We start from the raw sequence: 20,432 nt of genomic DNA on the forward strand, positions 1-20,432 counted from the left end.
TAGTTATTCGGAGATGAAGTGGCTTGCACAGGAGAGAGTAGCATGGAGAGCTGTATCAACCACTCTTCAGGCTGAGGTCCACTACGATCTGTCTGATTACATGTTCTCGAGTTTTAAGACAGGTTTGTCCTGAGTACTGCAGAATATTTAAACAAAACCAATATTTTTTCTGTATAAATGGGAATTGTTTTGCCGGCCGCGGTGGTCTCGCGGTTCTAGGCGCGCAGTCCGGAACCGTGCGACCACTACGGTCGCAGGTTCGAATCCTGCCTCGGGCATGGATGTGTGTGATGTCCTTAGGTTAGTTAGGTTTAAGTAGTTCTAAGTTCTAGGGGACTTATGACCACAGCAGTTGAGTCCCATAGTGCTCAGTGCCATTTGAACCATTTTTTGGGAATTGTTTTCTAGCGTCTGACAATGAAAATTGTACGATCAAAAAACTATTCGTATTGTGCCCTCCTTTGATTTTTTTTAGTGCGGTTACACAGCCTCATTCATAAATGTTACTGTTTCCCAAAATCTTGAAAGTCACACGAAAGTTGTGATGTGTTTTTTATAACGACCACTTTTGTTAATGAGTTCAGTGTAACGCTGAACCAACAGGTCCCTATTTCTTTTTTAAAACTAGCTGTATGAACACACATACGTAACCGCGTTCTTCGATTTGCATATTTACTTATTTATTTCAGCATTTATTTTACTTGGCATTCTTCCACCTAACGAGGTATTGTTGGACTTTTATAGATAACAATGCTATAGGTTCAGAAACAGTCGTCTTCCAGGTCACCGAGTTCTACAATGTATTGTATATAATAATAATAATAATAATCCTTGTCTAAAAATAAGAAGAAACATTTGTATCAACAGAACATTCCAGATTCTCAGTTTTAGAGCCACCTGATTGCGGCACACAGTGTTTCTATTGAAGCAAGTTTTAATTACGCTTCTTATTTGCTGCTGTTTACTAATTAGTTCACAACACCTAACAGAGTTCACGTTTGGTTTGTGGTATCATTACGAAGGGACTTCTGAATGTGAGTCACACATTATTATGGCAGGTCAAATGACTTTTACTGAATGCTGCGCTACACTTCCATGTGACACGTATGCATGACACTATTTTTCAACATAGTCATCAAGTCTCTGTAAAAACGGTCGATACGTTTTACCAGTCGTTCAGTTCCTCGACGACAGAAATCTCCACTGTGGTCATGGGGTCATTAGAGAAGCAGCTGTATTATTGTCTTCGTCATTGGAAAATCTCTTTCCCCGCGATTGGACGTCGTCCTTTGTGTTCGTTGTCGCTGGCCTTCCTTCCCGTCTGTGCACCTTGGTCAAATTGTTGGCACATTTTCACTACGCCTGGATGCGTCATTGCAGTTGTCCATACATCACCAGGATTTCACGGTGAATCTGTGTGCAATCGTACTCTCACGTGTACTTTAACTTTTCCAGTTAACAGTTCCAGTTTTCCAACTGGACTACGTTTCCAGTTGCCGTGCCATTTCGCTCGCACACTGAAATGCATCTGTTATCTGTAGCGTAGCAAAACTGTGTTTTCTGGACACCCGAAACATGTACTCTCTTCTGTGAATGCGCAACTCTTCTTACGTAAAGAGTATATCTTACTTCCTGAAATCCCAAAGTATTTTCTCGGTTTCAAATACATTATCACATAACATGAGCGTAAACGACTGTCAGACGTATTATCGATTCCTTAATATAAGTCAGACGGAATAGTTACATTCCTATTCGGAACTGAGGAGTACGGCAAGGTGATTCCATATCACTACAAATACTGTAGTCAGTCCTAGATGAACTTTTTATGCACCTAAACTGAGAAAACGTAGGAGGAATGCGGTTCAATCGAACATGTATGAACCACCTGCGTTTTGACGATGATATTACAGTACTTGCATGTAACGCAGATAAACTTTAATAACGAATAGTAGACGTTAATAGAGAAATTTTGAAAGTAGCCTTGAAAATCGATTAAAACAATAACACAACAATGTTTAATCTACATTCCGAAAAGAAAGTAGCACAGGAAAACAAGAAGGTGTATTAGAGGGACAGACTGACTTCATTAACAGGGACGGAAAGGAAAAAGGAAGAAAGATTAGGTTTTAACCTTACGTCGACATAAAGGTTAGCAGAGATGAAGCACAAGCTCTGACAGTGTCAAGGATGAGAAAGGAAATATCCCGTTTTCTTTAAAAGGAACCCTCCAGCTATTTTCCTGGAGCGATTCAGGCAAATCTCGGATAACCGAAATCAGGATGGCTGGACGCAGATATGAATTGCCAGCCTCTCCAATGCACGTCCAGAGTGCTAACCACTACGCCACCCTGCTGGGTGGGTGGGGACGCGATGTGTTGCCAGGCGAATAAATGGTAGAAAAGGTGAGACAATGATATAGTGGAAGGTGGGTGGAAGACATCAGAATACACGGACGAGCTTCATGGATACGCGACGCATGCAAGTATCTGAAGGACGCGTTGGCAAGTGGTCCATGTGGAATGACTGATGTTGACGATTCTGAACAGTACGTATATGGAGGAAGAAACAGTATTAAATCGCACTGAGAAAACGTAATTGTTTTAGTATGTGCGTTGCAAGCTGACACAAATTTCTTAGTTTTCACCTGAAAACAGGCTTCAGAAGTCCTCCCCACTATTAAGGGCTGAACCTTCCACAGCGTGTATTGCAACATATCTCGAGCAAGAAAAGATGCTTCATAATTGACAGATATTGCTTAAAATGTCGTGATGATATTAGTGATTTCTACTGGCCGTACGTTGAGAATTAATCAGCCAATGAGATGCTCGAGTAACGTTCGTGTTTCATCACTGTAAGACCATTTGGTGTTACGTTACAACGCAAAAAATGACTATCAACTCACATGTGGATCAAGATAATCTGTATTCAGTCGTCAGGTGGGCAGTTTCAACATTTTATGCATCTTCTTCGAACAAACTCGTAAAATGCAGCAAATGACAAGTGTGGTGAACAGTTGCTTCAGCTAACATTCTACGTGTGAGAGTGTTAAGAGCCTCGAGTTCATTCAGACTTTATGTTACAACACGATTTTCGGCTGTTTCACGCTTCACGCTGAAGGGATTAATTAACTCTTCCCGTCGGATACAGGTTACTACATTTTACAATTATGATGTTAAGATATACGTTTGATAACTGACATTTATTCGCGGTAGTATCTAGTCGAGAATAATAACAAGGAATGAACAGTTGACGTACGTCATGAAATTTGAACATCACCTGTATTACGAAACTCTAAAACGAGCTATGACCAGTTGTAGGTTGGTTATCTAACGGCTTCCAGGCGCAATAAAAATTTGATTTTCAATATTTCAAGCATTGCTGACCGAATTTTAAAGTAATCTACTCACTAAGAAGTATAAACTATAGTTAAAGGTTTAGCACAACAAATGAAGTACAAAAGTTAGAAACTGTTATGTGTCTTGGGACATCGTAACTCATGGGACTCACATTATCCACACTATAGCAACACGGTATTTGAGAGCACTTCGCCTCTTCCAACCAACTTCACACGTAACTTCAAGCCTTTGTGAAACTTTTTTCGCTGAAAACCACCACAAAATAATGAAAGGTAAACAGTTTATCGCATACTACATTTTCGCTGTTCATGCAGTAGAACTTCTGCATCAGGCTTTACGTTTTAATTTGTTAGTTCTTTACTACTGTTTCTATTCGCTATACATTTTTTTACAGATAACAATCGTCATATACCACTGAATATACGTGCAAAATTATACCATTGTACAACTTATAGCTCGGGAGATATGACGCCATAGACATTGAGATGCGTGAAAGACTATCTATTGTTAAAACAGATCGCAAACTACCCGAATTATACTCATCCAGTCAGTGATCGGAAACTAATGAAACCAACGTAATTATGATTATGCGTCTTCAACTATAAAAAATTAACATACTTAACGTGAAAGATTTACTATATTAACTCATCTGTTAAGTAATCAGAAGTTTGTAGCTGCTTTCCTAGATGGGAGTTCGATTTTTTTAAAGAAATGGAGGTGAGGGATTGCTGGTAATTATTAATTCATGCCTCAGTATTCGACATTTCACTTTATCTACAGCAAAGGCCCAAACGATCGACTAATACATAACGCGCGAACGCACGTCGGGGCTACTATCTTCCAAACCGTCGCGCGTTTGCACACTCAGCTTAATTGACGGGTGCACTATTACAGCGGCGCCCACAATAACAACCAGTCTTTAACCAATTTACTTAAAATGTGCAAACTATGCGTCCGTGAAAGCGTATTATAGAAGTGCGGAGCCACTGTGACCTCACTACGTTTTTTCTCATTGCTGCTCGAGGCAAGCTATCGCTAAGTACTGCTCGCTGCGGTTGTCGACCCACACGACAACGAAACAGCTATGGGTGACTGGCTGATCTGCGAAGCTGCTAAGGTTAGAACTAATGCTAGGTGTGAGTTGGCGACTACGTAGCGCAGTTAGTAGCCGTTGCAGCACCTTTCTGCTGGACGCGACGCGTGCCGGGTTTGCGGGCGCGGGCTCACTGGCGGCTCACCGGCGCGCGCTGTCAGCCGGGCTCTGCTTTTAAACGTGACGCGGGGGCCGCAGTCGGTGGCGCCGCCTGCTGCGGACCTCTGCCTACAGATGGCGCGTCAGCCGCCACTGATCGATGCTGAGCGACGGCATGCGGCGTCAGCAGGGATTCCGCCTCTCCACCGAGCAGCAGGAGGACGTCTCATCCAACACGGCGTCCGCCGCGGCCTCGGACCCCTAGTTCGTGACGTCACTGCGGCACTCTCACACAACTGACCTGAGTTCGCCGGACATCGAATTCAAGTTCTCTTCGGGGCCCACTTCATTTATGTTTTCGGCGACTTCCATAACCAGCATCCAACTATCCTTTGCTATGCAGATGTTGCACGGATCTCCACTCCCACCGCCCCCCCCCCCCAATCAAGTTCTATAAGTCCCTCCAGATCTTTGAACACCATGCACCATGTATGAATGCAGAGTCCAAAGTTGTGAGTGAACTTGATAGCTGCAGGTGCAAGGCCATAAGAGCACGTCCATTTGCATCCAGCTGTTGCCTTATGTTGTGAATCTTTTCTCGTAATAATGCAAAACTGGCACGACGAAATATCCTCCTGGTGGCAGCGGTGTTGATATGATGGGATACCATAGAAAATCGTGGAATGGTCTCGTCGCGGCAGTGCAGTAGGAAGGCTGGCGAACTTAACAAATTTGCCTTCTTGACGCGCAGCTTTCCGAGACGTTTTACGCTGCGCCACGTTTCCTCCCCATAGAGGTACGTAATGTATGAATGCAAAGTCTCGCGGCGATAACATTGAATAAAATGTTCTCGGGTTTCCATCCGCGTCAATTGCTTAAAACTACACGAGCTTTGGGCCAAGCACTCCTTGACCACTGTCAAGTGTTATGACTGCCAGTGGGCTGTTGGTGCGCCCTTATATACGCTAGCTGCCGGCTGTGACGTCACTGGTGTCCGTGACATTGCCATATATGGGCATGTTTTGAGTCGGCGTTCGATGTGCCCTCTTCAACCGCGCGATCGCTGGATCCCACGCAGCGCTGAGCTGCAAGCCGTCTCTATTCAGGGTGTTTGCGGTAATTTTTATTTCAATAGCTTCCTTTATTAAACTGTCCCAGAAGCCGTTAGTTCGAGCCACGACAGAGGTATCGTCAAATTTTATGTGGTGACCGTTTTCTAACGCATGCTCAGCTAACGCAGATTTCTCTGGATTGCGTAGGCGATAATACCTCTCATGTTCTTTACCGTGCACCATGCTCTCCGCGACAATCTTCCTCACAGGGATCCTTTACCAACTCATGAAGTTCCAATCTCAACTCTCACCCATTAAACACCTCTGAACAACCTACACCATCCTCAAACTCGATCCAAGTAATCCAAAATTCCGCCTCTACTTTCTAACTCAAGCACGCTGCCGCGCCTCTACCAGCACGTCTTACGAACCCTACACCTTTATACCCCTTACATACTCTCCCAAAAGAACTTCAACTATCTCCCCTCTCAGACAATGAACTCCGTCCCGATGTTTCCCTTTCCTACCAACTTGAAACCCACTGTGCTACCATACCTAAACTCACTGCCAAAGTTTTCGTACCCCCGGCGGCCTGAATGAAAAGTTGGTGAGCAAGATAAATATTAATGTGCCATCGCGATCTCAGTTCTTATTGTACCCAGTATCAGACTGTGGAAAGGCACGGACTACGGCCCTACTTGCAGGGAGCCACTGATTTGAATGGATACTGGGGGAAGGTGGTAGAAATCGCAGCAAATAAAAGATTTGGAAACAAGCAGAAAGAGATTTATTCTATAATTAGCACAGAACAACGTACCTTTAACCGAGGGCAGCCTCCACTGATATAGACACATTCACAGAACTTCGGTTACACGATAAATCAGTCAAATCTGAAAGCCGTAAATTCAACTAAATACCTAGGAATTACAATTACGAACAACTTAAATTGGAAGGAACACATAGAAAATGTTGTGGGGAAGGCTAACCAAAGACTGTGTTGGCAGGACACTTAGAAAATGTAACAGATCTACTGAGGAGACTGGCTACACTACGCTTGTCCGTCCTCTTTTAGAATACTGCTGCGCGGTGTGGGATCCTTACCAGATAGGACTGACGGAGTACATCGAAAAAGTTCAAAGAAAGGCAGCACGTTTCGTATTATCGCGAAATATGGGAGAGAGTGTCACAGAACTGATACGGGATTTGGGCTGGAAATCATTAAAAGAAAGGCGTTTTTCGTTGCGACGGAATCTTCTCAGGAAATTCCAATCATCAACTTTGTCCTCCGAATGCGAAAATATTTTGTTGACACCGATCTACATAGGAAGGAACGATCACCCCGATAAAATAAGGGAAATCGGAGCTCGTACGGAAATAAATAGGTGTTCATTCTTTCCGCGCGCTATACGAGATTGGAATAATAGAGAATTATTAAGGTTCGAGGAACCCTCTGCCAGGCACTTAAATGTGATTTGCAGAGTATCCATGTAGATGTAGATGAATGACATGTAGAAAGAGCATTCAGCTATAGCTACACAAATTTAAATGAGAACACCTCAGAGAGAATACTGAACCATGAGAACTAGGTTTCGGCGACAAAAGGAAGGGGGGTGGGGGAGGGGTGGCAGAGTTCGGTGAACCTACCGCATTGCTGGCGCTCCTGCTCTCCCGCAGTACCGCAAAATACTCGCGATCGTCAAACAATCGAAAAGGCGATCGAATCCGAGCATCAGTATTAGATTGTACCGCAAGTCACGAACACTTAAACTTTATCGTCGCATGGACGAGCATACGTACGGACAACATGCAGCTGTGGGGCGAGTTGGCAGTTAGTGGATCTTCCGAGAAGACATTCACGAATGGGCTCGAGCGGCGATGCTCTGGGGTTTTGTTAGCTGGTCGGCACCTAACACCAGTGCGTCTATGGCTGAAACAAGTAGTTCCGGTGCCAACTTGCTGGGTGGTCAAGCGGCTAGCTGTCGCCTGCTGGGCCATGACCTGGGCGCTTCCTTTTTGCTCCAGAAGCTTCCTCACCTGGTGCAGTCTCGGTCGTTGGGACGGTGGGACGCTCTGTGTCCGTGCGCTTCTCAATACGAAGAAGACGTTCCGTTTGAACTTTAGTCTTTTTAGAGGCCGTCACCATTTTGAATAATTTATTAATTCCTCTCAAAATGACGACAGCCGAGATATGTTTACAGATTTCGGTTTCTTTGTATGCCAGGAAATATTATTGTAAGGTTTCTTTCGTTTCTGTAATTATTTAGCTGCTTTAATTCGTGGCTGACTCTTTAGATACTTCGAAATAAAATTGATATTCAAATTACGGATGGAGGAGCTGTTCGTTGCTCGACAAAAGGTTCCGAACCTGTAACCTGTTTTCACACTCATTAATTACTTCGCGACTCATCCTTTGTTTCGGGTGTTGCGCGGCCGCCCACGCACTAGCCGCTGCACAGGGCGCTCTTGGGAGGGTTCGTAACGCGATGTCTTACACCACCCCACCCTTTCCGCCTCGTCTGGGCTCCTTCCTCCCTTTCCCGTATTTTCCCTACCAACCTTTTCCCCTTCCATGCTCTCCCTAGTCCCTTTTCCCCATCAAATTTTAGTCTCACTAATACCCCCTCTGTTCCAGCTCCTCTTTTATCCCACCAGCCACTCCCACTCCACCGATACATTCGCACCAGTCTTCCATCCATATACCATCTACCTTCTACCTTCCTCAACGACCAACCTTTCCTCTTCAACAGTAGACTACCTATTCCGCGTCAGGTCCGTCCAACTTTACTGTCAGTGAAGTGCTTTTCTTCAATACCAGTGTTCTGCATCAAGATTTTTAACGTTTTTAAATTTTTTAAATGTAATATTATTGTGTTTCTGCTTTATTATCTTTTATTACAACTGTTTTTAACCAAAGGCGTAGAGAGTCATGTCTCATATACCTAAAAACTTCCATTTTATTTCGATTTTCACCTTTAAAAAGTTTTACATCCATTGTAAATATCTCACCTTTCTGTATCTCGTTTGTCCTTTTAGTTTAGATTTTATTGTCAATTGAGTGAAGAGCGGATTGACTACACCGCAGAAAGCCCTTCGCCCTCATATGAGGCGCGGGAGTATGTAATAACAATACAGAAAAAAAACCTTAGCAGCTAGGATGTAACTAAACGATACGGGCAGACTTAAAGAGGTTGTAGAGCGTTTCTTGATGAACAAATTCAGGGTACGAAAGAATGTTGTATAATAACTTTTGGGGAGACTGGAAACTCCACACTATGAATTAACATCCTTCTTTCTTTTCTCATGACTTCGGTCTCCTGCGAGGACCCTGGCAAGTCTCGAAGTTTCACTTTTGGACTTACTCGCATCCGCGACCAGAAATCAGGAGGATGACGAGAATCGCAGTTCCCAGTCATATCACATCGGCCCAGCCCAGCAACAGTTAGCAGTGGCGGCAGTTCGGGGCACCGTGACTCGTCCACACCCTCCTCGACAGCAGACGGTAAAACCGCTACGTGCGCTCCCGACTTCGGAAATTGTGGGCGAAGAGGAGTTCATTCCTAGTTTCTATCTTTAGTCTTGTTAACTTGATCTATGCGCCATATGCACTGCTATCCATGTTTTTCAGCAATCTAATTCTTGCTTTAAAGGGGACCTTATCCGTAATCACTCGTGTTTTGTTTCGTATCGAGTAAATGCACTGGAGCACTCCTGGCTGGTGGTGTTTCTTTCTGAATCTTCTTATGTTCATTGACCTGTTGGGTGCTCTGTTCGGGCTCATACTCCTTTTTGTGTAATTTTACAATGACGGTTGGAAACGTAATTTGTGTCCTTGATGTGGCAAGTCGAATTAAGTCGGGTGATGCTGAGGGAATTAGATTAGGAAATGAGACACTTATAGTAGTAAAGGAGTTTTGCTATTTGGGGAGCAAAATAACTGATGATGGTCGAAGTAGATAGGATATAAAATGTTGACTGGCAATGGCAAGGAAAACGTTTCTGAAGAAGAGAAATTTTTTAACATCGAGTATAGATTTAAATGTCAGGAAGTCGTTTCTGAAACTATTTGTATGGAGTGTAGCCATATATGGAAGTGAAACATGGACGATAAATAGTTTGGACAAGAAAAGAATAGAAGCTTTCGAAATGTGGTGCTACAGAAGAATAATGGAGATGAGATGGGTAGATCACATAACTAATGAGGAGGTCTTGAATAGAATTGGGGAGAAGAGGAGTTTGGGGCACAACTTGACTAGGAGAAGGGACCGGTTGGTAGGACATGTTCTGAGGCATCAAGGGATCACAAATTTAGCATTGGAGGGCAGCGTGGAGGGTAAAAATCGTAGAGGCAGAACAAGAGATGAATACACTAAGCGGATTCAGACGGATGTAGGTTGTAGTAAGTAGTGGGAGATGAAGAAGCTTGCACAGGATAGAATAGCATGGAGGGCTGCATCAAACCAGTCTCAGGACTGAAGACCACAAAACAGCATGTGGCAAGGCACCTCCTCAACCTAATTGTCCATCATCATGCTGGTGGCGACCCTGACAACGTAAGTTCATTCTCAGATAGTTTTATAACTTCAACGTTTACATGTTCTGAGTAATTTTACACTTTGTTTGAACAAATATTACTTTACCTGACCAAACTCTATCAGTCAGTAGCCATTAAAGTAAAATATCCAATGAAAATGGTGAGGTCCTCCGACCATAAGCAAAAGGCGAGGCACGTAACGAGTTCAGGAACTTATCAAATAATGTTTTCCGACGTGCGCAGCACTTGATTTTTCAAGTAACCTGTAGCTTCACGGGAGTATTCTGTCGTTTATATGATCTGGGTTGACAGATTGAGGACGAGTCTCTTCTGCATACCCACGGAGCACCTGACGGGCAAGAGGTCGTGTTCACAGCACACCCATCTTCTGGCAACGCCAAAAGGAGTGCTCCACCTTGAGGTGACTGACGTCCTGGTTGTGTTTGTTGTGCCGTTATTTCAAGTTTTCTTTCTTTCGAATAAGAGTGCAATATATCTACTGGAACTGAAAGAGAAAAGTAGATAGTGAATTTCGTTTGTTCAGTACGACGTGGGCCACCTAATCTTTCGTTGTAGAGAAAGACAACAAACCAATGTGTGTTACCTGTAACGGAGTTATTGGCGTTCTTAAGAAATACAATATTTGTCACCACAGTTGCACAAATTCGACTTTAAGATATCTAAACATAAACACGAAAAACTAGAGCAATAACTTTGTTTTTAAGAAAACGTTTTTAGTAAACGTGTTCAGGAAAGTGGAACCATTACGGCAGTAAATTTACGAATTGCCAATGAAATAGCTACACAAGGCAAGCTATCCTCTGGCGATAATTACGTAAGGAGATAGATTTTAGATACTGAATTTTCTCATTATGGGAGTATTGAACAATGATCTGTTTTAATATTTTAAAACCATTCAAGAGCCAAGATCACATAGAATTTTTTTTTATACAAGACAACCGGTTTCAGCACTCTTGGCTGTAATTTTCAGTATTTTTGGGGGGGGATTTTAGTTACAGATGAAGAACTGTTTCCTGACAAAAGCGAAGAATGTAAAGCACTTACTCTTTTAGCAAATAAAGTGTTGCGCCGAGTTGACATTCCTTGTGATTTTTCAAATCATTTACAAGAAAAGGCATCTAAGTTTGGTTGGTACTCAATAGCCCCGGAGGAATCTACAGACGTCTCTGATACTTCCGATTTGCCTAAGCGCTTTGTTTTTTTTAGAAGTACTAACACAAGACTACGAAGTTACTACAGAACTAGCAGATTTGGTTGCCTAGCATGTAGTCAGGATTTCTTTCAAGGTGTGCAGTGAACTTTAGCTGAAAATTACAATCTTCCTCTTTCTCAACTGAGATGTGTTAAAACCGATTTGGGGAGAAATATGTGTGGGAAATATGGTAGGCTTCGTTGGAAGACTAAATTCAGAATGTGAAGCCAATGGTGCTACCAAATCCTTTAGAATACAATGCGTACTTCTTGTGCAAAGTCTGTACATATGTCCTGTGTTATCGAAGCTGTGACTATTGTTTCAATCGATGTCATGGAGTCAAACACCATCAATTCAAGTCCTACCCAGAAGAGGTAAACTCTTTCTCAAGTGATCTCTCATACCACATGGCAGTAAGGTGGTTAACCTGTGGTAAATTTTATTCTTTAATTTCTGAGAAAATGTATTATCCAGCCCCCAGTGACATTCATAACGTGATATGTGGCCCTCACGTTCTAGTAATTTGGAGACACCAGACCTAGCGAATAACGTCATAAGCTCTATGAGTCTGTTGTATACAACAAAAGTATCAACGGTAGAAAGAGGAAGTGAAATTTACTATGGCATGCAGAGGATCGACATTTGATCCTAAGAACAGCTGCGCGTGTCGGCATGGGTTCATTTAGTAAGCACGAAAGCGTCACGGGAATGCTCACCCAACTCCAGTGGCAGGAGTTGCAAGAGAGGCGTTGTGTATCACGTCGTCGTTTACTTTAAAATTCGGAGGGCGTACGCTCCTAGAAAACTTAGCCTACACATTGTTTCCTCCTACACATATACTACGTGAAAAGGTCCTGTAGGTAACAATACAGAGATTCTAAGACGGTGGATTAACAACAATTGTTCTTTCCGCACAACATTCGCGGCTGGGACAGGAGAGGGGAACGTGACAGAGGTACACCAGACATCGTGAGATGCCTTGCTGAGTATATAGATCCGGAAATGTCATTCAGCCGGCTTCCAAAGCCTGCCGCTAGGCCCCTCCGGTGGCAAACTGAGTTTGTACGCTTACAGACCGAATACTGAAGGTCAGATGGCGTCTAATGTGTACACGTCTGCCACAACGAGATTTCGGAGATTGCTAAGTGCACTTAACGTCAGCGCAGAAAGTTACGTTTCCTGCCGACTGCGCGTCCTGGCAGCAGGCATTAGAAACTATCACGTTCGACCTTCTGAAGCTGTCCTCAATTTGTTCGTAGAGACGCTCTTTACAGTCTGCCAGTATCGTTTTATAATAAAGTGTAGACTGACATAGATAGCTCGCTCAAACCCTCGGTTCCTTCCCTCACCGTTGTGGGTCTGAGTTTATTACGGCTGCGCTAGAAGACGACTTGTTCATCTGGAGAACAGACACCGTGACTTGTCGGCCTGCTCTTCAACACTCCTCAGGCTGCGAAGTAGAACTGATCCAGTCGCCGACACAAAACCACCGACCCTTCTTTATTTCTCATGGCGTGAACATTTTTTCTGTTCTTCCTGCTTTCCTAGTTTACGCTAAGATAAGCCTACTCTAATTTGGCATGTTGTTTTGGGGAGCCCACCGATCTTCCCAAAAGTTTACAGAACAAGGCTTTATTTTGGATCCTGGTTTCCGGGAAAATGCGCAGAAAACATTCCTTCTATTCCTTTCTATTGTGTGTAGCTTTTTTTACTGCGTACCAGGGTTGGAACTTTAATAGTAGCAACTATTTATTTACAGCTCATGTAAAATAGATACGTGTTTCAAAGTTTTACTGACCTTCAAAGTATTCACCAGCATTGTGTATAACCCATTGCCAGACATGTGGAAGTCGTAGGATACTCTTAGCAGTGTCAGTAGTGTTGACAGTTCGAGAGGCGCGGTCTATTGGCCTTCGAATTTGTAGCAGTTCTGAAGCGAATGTCGTTAAGTGTTTCCTTCAGTTTAGAAATCGAGTTGAACTCAAGAGGGCTTAAGCCAGGGGAGTGCAGTGGGTGGTATAGCACTTAGCAGCGCACCAGTCAAACAAATCAGTAACAGCTTGCACTGTACGTGCTAGAGCATTGTCCTGCAAAATGATGATCAGGTCCTGCAGAAAGTGTCATCACTTCTGTCTCTAAGCTGTTTATTTTTGGAACACAACCTACTACCAGCTGAATATCATTTTGCAGGATAATGCTCAAGTACATACAGTGCAAGCTGTTACTCATTTGTTTGATTGATGGCGCTGCTAAGTGATATACCACCTACTGCACTCCACTGACTTAAGCCCTCGAGAGTTCAACTCGATTTCTAAACCGAAGGAAACACTTCATTGCATTCGATTCAGAACTACTACAAATTCGTCGGGCAGTAGACCGCACCACTCGAACTGTCAACACAACTGGCGCTCCTAAGAGTATCCTATGACTTCCAGATCGCTGGCAACGAGTTAAACACAATGCTGGTGACTACTATGAAGGTCAGTAAAACTTTGAAACACGTATCTATTTTGTACGAGCTGTAAATAAATAGTTGCCACTATTAAATTTCCAACCCTCGTAGTTCGCAACTAATTCCGTCCTAACTTCGATGTCGATCAAAATACTATAGCATTTTTGCAACTTCATTATGGAGACTTGGAAAATCTATCTGAGGAAAACAACGTAGACATCCTGAACAGTTTTAACAAAAAGAGTTTTGTCATTGAAACTGTAATGACCCTGCAGATCAATAAATTAGGTCTGCACATGCTCAGAGGCGCTCTCAATTTAAACAGCAAACGGTCTCAAAATCAGCTCAAACAGAGCTGTAAGACAGACAGTGTCCTTTTTATAAGACTATTCTTTTTTATTTTTGGAGGGCCACAATGAATTCTCTGAGGAAGTCCAGCGCAGTCCTGGACGAAACGTAAGGAGCAGAAAAGTTCTTGGACCACGACCTCACACTCGGAAAGCCATGTCACCCGGTCGTGAAAGCCTTCATTCTACAATTCTTCAAACCTCGTGCTCTCTTTAACACCAATGAGCTTAGGGAACTGGACTATTTTTGTCAGAATGTGTGCCTTCTACAACGCGATTTTCTTTTTAAATACACTCCTGGAAATTGAAATAAGAACACCGTGAATTCATTGTCCCAGGAAGGGGAAACTTTATTGACACATTCCTGAGGTCAGATACATCACATGATCACACTGACAGAACCACAGGCACACAGACACAGGCAACAGAGCATGCACAATGTCGGCACTAGTACAGTGTATATCCACCTTTCGCAGCAATGCAGGCTGCTATTCTCCCATGGAGACGATCGTAGAGATGCTGGATGTAGTCCTGTGGATCGGCTTGCCATGCCATTTCCACCTGGCGCCTCAGTTGGACCAGCGTTCGTGCTGGACGTGCAGACCGCGTGAGACGACGCTTCATCCAGTCCCAAACATGCTCAATGGGGGACAGATCCGGAGATCTTGCTGGCCAGGGTAGTTGACTTACACCTTCTAGAGCACGTTGGGTGGCACTGGATACATGCGGACGTGCATTGTCCTGTTGGAACAGCAAGTTCCCTTGCCGGTCTGGGAATGGTAGAACGATGGGTTCGATGACGGTTTGGATGTGCCGTGCACTATTCAGTGTCCCCTCGACGATCACCAGTGGTGTATGGCCAGTGTAGGAGATCGCTCCCCACACCATGATGCCGGGTGTTGGCCCTGTGTGCCTCGGTCGTATGCAGTCCTGATTGTGGCGCTCACCTGCACGGCGCCAAACACGCATACGACCATCATTGGCACCAAGGCAGAAGCGACTCTCATCGCTGAAGACGACACGTCTCCATTCGTCCCTCCATTCACGCCTGTCGCGACACCACTGGAGGCGGGCTGCACGATGTTGGGGCGTGAGCGGAAGACGGCCTAACGGTGTGCGGGACCGTAGCCCAGCTTCATGGAGACGGTTGCGAATGGTCCTCGCCGATACCCCAGGAGCAACAGTGTCCCTAATTTGCTGGGAAGTGGCGGTGCGGTCCCCTACGGCACTGCGTAGGATCCTACGGTCTTGGCGCGCATCCGTGCGTCGCTGCGGTCCGGTCCCAGGTCGACGGGCACGTCCACCTTCCGCCGACCACTGGCGACAACATCGATGTACTGTGGAGACCTCACGCCCCACGTGTTGAGCAATTCGGCGGTACGTCCACCCGGCCTCCCGCATGCCCACTATACGCCCTCGCTCAAAGTCCGTCAACTGCACATACGGTTCACGTCCACGCTGTCGCGGCATGCTACCAGTGTTAAAGACTGCGATGGAGCTCCGTATGCCACGGCAAACTGGCTGACACTGACGGCGGCGGTGCACAAATGCTGCGCAGCTAGCGCCATTCGACGGCCAACACCGCGGTTCCTGGTGTGTCCGCTGTGCCGTGCGTGTGATCATTGCTTGTACAGCCCTCTCGCAGTGTCCGGAGCAAGTATGGTGGGTCTGACACACCGGTGTCAATGTGTTCTTTTTTCCATTTCCAGGAGTGTACATCCCCATCAAATCAGAAAGGAGTTATCTTGCACTGTCTTACTGTGGCCAGAGTGCAGGAAAGTCTTCTTAAAATGCCAAGTATGCAATCCATTCCGGATGTTCTAATTTTCGTTCCTACATTCCGTTTTTCTCCATAAATTGAATAATGGCGAGTTTTAAATCGAAAAATCGTTTCAGTACGTTTAACCATCGCACTTTGCAGTAAAATATGAAATCTCCGTACTCTTCCTTCATTTCCATTAAAAATTGTTGCAACTGACAATGGAATAATGGGTGGGACTTCAGGAATTTTACTGTGCGTACCACCAATTTCTTCACGTGCTCCACGACTGCAAATCTAGCACAAAGTTCTTCTTGATGTACAGAACAATGAATCCTGTCTGTCAATCATTTTAATTTTTTGCTCTTTCACTGTCATCTAAATGTTTAAATTCTCACCACATGGCTCATTCATTTTAAAGAATTGTCACGATAGATGGCTAGCTGCCCCTTTTTTCGCAAACAGCCACTGGACTTGTGAACGGCCTTCATATTACGAACAAACAGCGAGGAGTAAACAGCGCTGACACCGCAATTCTGCCGAACTCAGAGAGTCGTGCCGCCCGAAAAATGCCGCACCGCAATTATAAACAAAATGACACGCTGTTCCGGATACTTCCGAGAAAGACCGAATAAAGCCGAGTGACAGGCCGGGCCTTGGCCCTCCCCCGGCCCGCGCATGCGTGAAATTACGCACTCCGTTGCCGGTCCTGCAGTAAGATAACTGGCCCTAACATCTTCCCTGCTACTAATTTCGTCGCCCAAGGAATTTTCTGTTTTTACAGTTGGTAAGAAATGTGTAACTGTGCAAGCATGCATGATCTCAGTCCATAGTTTTGTTGAGAGGGTCTGCTGGGTGCAGCACATTTAGCTTCCCTGTACGAGGGAATTATTCTTTCTACATTCAGGTGAGTTAGTGAAGCAGTCAGATTAACAGTCTACTATTCTTAGTGTGAGCACCGATTTGTATTCAAGTATTGGGCTGCATTTCAGTCGCGCGTTGCAGTTTCTGGCATGTATTCGCCATTATCAATGGTATGGCTGCTCTACCAGTCATCGTAATAAATCTGGGGATGTTCATAATTTCATCCCGTTTGCAGTTCCTATTTTCGTCCCGGGGACGAAATTTGGAACTGTTATTAAAATTTCATTTTATTTTCTATTTAGAGAGATAATTTTACTTTTTCCTACTGAGAAAGGGATTGGAGAGAAATGGATCGTTGCATAAAATGCTTGTTTGTTTTCGCAAAACGTGTTCCTCATCTACCCAGAATCATGAATCCATATGCGACACGTGTTTAGAAGGCTGAAAATAATTGAAAACATTGTTCATTCTTGGCTTTCAAGTAATTTATAATAATAAAAGTGATTGGCAATGTTATAATGGAAAAATACCTCGAAATTAATTGTACTTTTAAGAATTTTTATAGGGGACGAAATTGCAAGCACTGTTTTTGTATATATGTTTTTGCAGCGTTAACGTTTATGTCAAAAACTGGCTTTAGTATGTTACAACAATTCAATGGTAAACTGCCTACAAGTGGGGAATAAATTGAGGAGTATACTTATATACCAGTTTGTAGCCTTTTCCATAACCTTTCACGGCGTATACAGGTCATGTCCCACTAACGTGACGAAATTTGAGCCCCCTATCTTACCCTCTACAGCCTGTCTTGACTTTCTTGTATAATTACTTGACGATCAGCATAGAACAAAGTGGTTTCTGAATCTGATTGAAAAGGGGCGTTGTCGTCTTTCTGGGTTCTTATAATGTGATATATGTAGATACTACGTAGCCGTGGAGACGTAATGCGTCCCTAACTAATTTCTTGCTTTCCTGTATGAATTCGTGGTATCTGTTTCTTGAGACATGTCTGAAAGAACAGACAACACGCGAGGTCCGCACCTGTGATACATATTATGTCTATTGAAGGGGTAGGGGGAGAAAGAACAGGAAGGACGGAACTACTGACGTCAGCTGCATCAGGACTATCTGTGGCAATGAGTGAAAACAGGGACTGGAACTGGTATCTCCTGCTTACTAGGCAGCTGCGCTAACCACTGAGCCATCCGGACACAGTGGTTATCGCAAATGCACCGACTGTCTCTGCACGCTTATGTCTATTTCTGATGATAACTACTGTGGGGATTCTGGCATTCGTATAAAGACTGTGGCTTACTTGAATGAAGAGTCTCGATTAGTGTCTTTTCCACGTTATCTCTCATGACTTCCTGTCAACACGACAAAATAGTTTTTCAAAACCCATTAAAGATGAATGTGTCCCCAAGCTGAATTCCTTGCTTGTTCTCCATACATATTTCATAGTCTTTCATATATTATTTTCCCATATACTTTTCAAGCTCTATTTAAATGAGTAATGCCCCTGCAACTATTTGGTTCCTTTTTCTTTCTAGAAAAGAGAGTTAACTTTCGCTACGCCCCATTCATTAGTTGTTCCATATCCTCACCAGCGCATTTTTTTTTTTTATAAAATTCTAAATTTCCGGAGCGTACTTAAATAGTTCCAGATTGTCTCCATCTATTCAGGGTGCCTTTTTGATTTTTAACCTGTTAATGACATATCCAGTCAAATCACTTCCAAAGCTTCTATCATTGCTAGGTTTCCTGGTTGCTACGTTTCTTGTGTTTTGGTTATATCGTGGTGTTTAACGGAGTATTCTCTAAGCACTACATTTAATTTAGCTACATCTCTGTCTGTTTTATCAGGGTATTTCATTAATTTACACGCAGTTTCTTGTCTTAATAAGGTAGTAAATCCATCAGTTATACAGGATTTTTGAAAGTCTTTGCGGAATCACCTAGAAATGATATATTATGTCACCGGGTACAATTTTTTTTAGGGACAAAATGTCGGCTGACGTTCCCGCCGGGTCTTGGACGACAAGATTTTACCGAACCAGCAACGTCTACTAACCAGGTGTGCTGTTTCTCCATACTATGTACCACACTAAACTGGAAGAGAGACTTTCAACAAAAATGCGTTTAGAAAATGAGTGTCTACCAGCGGAAAACGAAATTTTAGAAGGTCGGCCTACCGCGTTTAAGACGTAGTAGGTGACTGGCATATTGGCCACACACATTGCATATGACTGCCGCAGAATCCCTACGCCCTGCCGCCTCTCAGGGTCATATAACTCTAAAAGAGCCTAGCGTTGCTGGCAAGCGTTGGAGAACATATTACCCCTAATAAAAGTTATTACTCGTGACCTGATCTATCAACCCTAGACGTCTGATACTCAAATAGCTCTGAGCACTATGGGACGTAGCATCTGAGGTCATCAGTCCCCTAGACTTAGAACTACTTAAATCTAACTAACCTAAGGACATCATACTCATCCATGCCCGAGGCAGGATTCGAACCTGCGGCCGTAACAGCAGCGACGTTTCATGCAAAGACTTTGAATCATCCTGTACACTGATGAGCAAAAACATTATGATCACGTGCTTAATAGCTTGTTCCAACGAAGTGCATCACCGATTCTGCGTATCGCGGATCCGACAATTTGCTGATAGGTATGTGTCATTAGAAGTCTACGCACAGGTTAAGTAATCTGCGTAAATAACGGCCCGCTCATTTGCGTATGCTGTGATGGCATCAAGATAGGTTCCATAGGATTTGCATCAGGCGAATTTGGTCGCCGAGACATCAACGTGAGTTCACTATAATGCTCGTCAAACCACTGCAGCATGATTGTGGCTCCGCAGCACGGACGTTTACACTGCTCAAAGTGACATCGTCGTTGGGGAAGACAACAAGCATGAAGGGTGCAGAACGTTCACAGCTGTCAGCACGTCTTCGACTACTGCCACAGGTATCATGCAAGAGCAGGAGAATGTCTCCCGTAGCACAATACTGCTCCCAACAGCCTGCATCCGTGGTGCGGCTGCACGTTTCGAAACGCCGTTCACCTGGATGACGGCGTTTGTCGAGACGACCATCGACATGGTGTAGCGAAAATGTGATTCACCCGAAGAGCCGACACATTTCCATTGATTGACGGTCGAATCCCGGTGGTTCCGTGCCCACTGCAATCGTAGTTGACGATGCAGTCTCCGTGTTCAACAATGTACGATGAACGGTGTGCTCCGAAACACTTACGCGTGCACCAGCATTGTACTCTTTCGGCAGAGATGCCACAAATCATCATCTATCCTACTTTAGAGACCTGACTTGCCCCCGAATACGATGTTCTGTGAAGAGTCGTGGACGTCCAAGCATTTAGCATCTAATGCTAATTTCACCGTCCTACCTCTTTCCGTAGATGCTCACGACAGAAGCATGTCAGCTTCGCCGTTTTCGAGATACTCGTTCACAGGCTCTGCGTAATAATAATTTGCCCTTTGTCAAAGTCCATTTCCTCAATGGATTTCCCAGTTTGCAGCCCATTTCTTCGCTAGAGTTCTCCCCCGTCCGTGTTCGCTCAGCCTACGTACTTTTGTTACCAGATCATTTGCCGGCGACGCCACCAGACGGCATCCAACATCGCGGTGGGCAGTGATCATAATGTT

The 20,432-nt window shown here is 44.2% G+C and overlaps 1 protein-coding gene across 2 annotated transcripts in view; it reads right to left on the reverse strand.

The window, feature by feature from the left end:
- Positions 1 to 20,432, reverse strand: part of LOC126252965 (tubulin polymerization-promoting protein homolog) — a 190,764-nt gene that overhangs the window by 104,769 nt on the left and 65,563 nt on the right. Inside the window, exon 1 of one of the 2 annotated variants that reach the window (XM_049953982.1) lies at positions 4,537 to 4,613. The exons of the other annotated variant lie outside the window; for it this stretch is intronic. The gene's annotated coding sequence lies outside the window, so the exon portion shown is untranslated. Of the gene's footprint in view, positions 1 to 4,536; positions 4,614 to 20,432 lie in introns of those variants that run through there. 2 annotated transcript variants of the gene reach the window in all.

The sequence above is a fragment of the Schistocerca nitens genome, chromosome 4, assembly GCF_023898315.1.
Source record: "Schistocerca nitens isolate TAMUIC-IGC-003100 chromosome 4, iqSchNite1.1, whole genome shotgun sequence".
Lineage (NCBI taxonomy): Eukaryota > Metazoa > Arthropoda > Insecta > Orthoptera > Acrididae > Schistocerca > Schistocerca nitens.